Source organism: Cebus imitator, unplaced genomic scaffold (assembly GCF_001604975.1).
Source record: "Cebus imitator isolate Cc_AM_T3 unplaced genomic scaffold, Cebus_imitator-1.0 Scaffold28, whole genome shotgun sequence".
Taxonomy (NCBI): Eukaryota; Metazoa; Chordata; class Mammalia; order Primates; family Cebidae; genus Cebus; species Cebus imitator.
In genome coordinates, this window is record NW_016107343.1 from 19,547 (window position 1) to 21,912 (window position 2,366).

General features: G+C 40.6%; 1 protein-coding gene across 4 annotated transcripts in view; it reads right to left on the reverse strand.

Moving 5' to 3' along the window:
* The window catches only part of IL18 (interleukin 18), a 21,754-nt gene that overhangs the window by 12,273 nt on the left and 7,115 nt on the right, over positions 1-2,366 (reverse strand). The window lies entirely within an intron of this gene.

The following is a 2,366-nucleotide window of genomic DNA, read 5'->3' on the forward strand; positions in this document are numbered from 1 at the left end:
GCCTCCCAAAGTGCTGGGATTACAGGTGTGAGCCACCGCGCCCGGCTGTCCAGGCTGGTTTTTAACTCCTGGACTCAAGTGATCCTCTCTCCTCAGCCTCCCAAAGTGCTTGAGATTAAAGGCATGAGGCACCACACCCAGGCCTCATTTAACAGTTTTATCTAGGTTTATTCATGTATGCTCATCTAAATGTGAATAGTTATTAAATTTATCTTATTTAAATAACTTTTTTTTTTGAGATGGAGTCTCACTCTGTCACCCAGGTTGGAGTGTAGTGGTGAGATCTCGGCTCACTGTAATACCCACCCCACGCCTCTCACCTGGCCTCAAGTGATTCTTCCACCTTAGCCTCCCAAGTAGCTGGGACCACAGATGCATGCCACCACACCCAGCTAAGTTTTTGTATTTTTGGTAGAGATGGGGTTTCACCATGTTGCCCAGTCTGGTCTCGAACTCCTTGGCCTCCCAAAGTTCTGGGATTATAGGCATAAGCCACCATGCCTGGCCAACATATTTAAATAAAATAAAAACTGATGTACAAATACATTTAAATATTATAAAATATTTATAATATTTAAATTTACAATTTAGGTTTATCACCTAGTTTTTTAAAGGAGGGATAAGGAGACTCTTAGAGAAAAATAATATAGCAAAGGATGAAAAGGTCGCTGAGATAAGTCTAAAACTTTTTAGGCTAGAGTGCAATGGCGGTCTCTGCTCACTGCAACCTCCGCCTCCCAGGTTCAAGTGATTCTCCTGCCTTAACCTCCTGAGTAGCTGGCATTACAGGTGTGTGCCACCACAACCGGCTAATTTTTGTATTTTTAGTAGAGACGGGGTTTCACTATGATGACCAGGCTGATCTTGATCTCCTGACCTTGTGATCCACCCACCTCGGCCTCCCAAAGTGCTGGGATTACAGGCATGAACCACCGCGCCTGGCTCCAACTCTAAAATTTTTTTTACCAAAGCCAAAACCAACTTTAATATTAAAAATCAGAACAATAATGACTAGATTGTGAGCTCCATGAGGGCATTTTCTTTATTCACTTTTATGGTTTCATTGCTGAACGTGGCCTTGTTATAAGTGTCAGAAGGTATTTGTTAATGACTGCATTAACTGAGAAGGCAGACATTTGTTAATCTGAAAGGGACTCTGTGTTTTGATTAGTTATCGGTTGGTGAAATAATGACTAGCATAATCTTCTCTACAAACTTTAATATTACATAACACACACATATTTATTAAAGTAATTCACCTGAAATGCACCAAGCAGTGGGCAGGAATCAGATTAAATTACTACTGCTTACCACTTTGAGTACATAGTTACTCAATGGCGAATGGATTTAGAGAAGGACAATAATTGACCTGATTCACCAGTTAAGGTTTGATCATCAGCTAGGCATCAGGAATGTGTCTAGAAGCTGATTGAACCACACATAAATGACAGTTAGCTCCTACCCTCCAGTGACTCAAGAGTCTAATGGGAGAGAAGAATCTATAAGGAGTTACAAAATAATATAATGGATGATGTAAGAGCTGGAGGTACAAGAGATTCATTCTTTCTGTTTGATGGTGCTGGAGAAGGCTACCATAGGAAGTGATGATTGTGCTGCCTTGAAAAAGAAGCAGGTGTTTTCAAGGCCAGGGGAAGAGCCTCCACCAGGAAGAAACAATGTGAACAAAGGCTAGGCAGCAGGGAGACAGAGAACATGGGTTGAGGCCTCAACATTTTTACCATAAACAAGGCAAATATGATCACATTTTACAGAAAAAGTGCATTTCTAAAGATCTCACATAGTTCAAGATTAACTTTTCTTTTCTTTCCTTTTTTTTTTTTGAGATGAAATTTTGCTCTTGTTGCCCAGGCTGCAGTGCAATGGCACTATCTCAGCACACCACAACTTCTGCCCACCCGGGTTCAAGCAATTCTCTTGCCTTAGCCTCCTGAGTAGCTGGTATTATAGGAATGCATCACCATACCCAGCTAATTTTGTATTTTTTTAGTAGAGACAGGGTTCTCCATGCTGGTTGGTCTCAAACTCCTGACCTCAGGTGATCCACCTGCCTCGGGCTCCCAAGGTGCTAGGATTAAAGTTGTGAGCCACTATGCCCAGCCAAGATTAACTTTTCTTTGAGAAAAATGTAAAAGCATGAGAGGAGATATTCTTGGAGTACATAAACCTACAACAACCAAAGCATATTCTTGCTTTCTTTCTTCAACTTTCTTAGCATTATTACTAGTGTTTTATAGCCTGCTCTCTCCACACAGACTATCATGGTGGTATTTGGCCTTTTTAATACTGTTTTCTTGAATGTAACTTTTGTTTCAACATATTTATTTGGAGGTTTTTTTTTTTTTTTT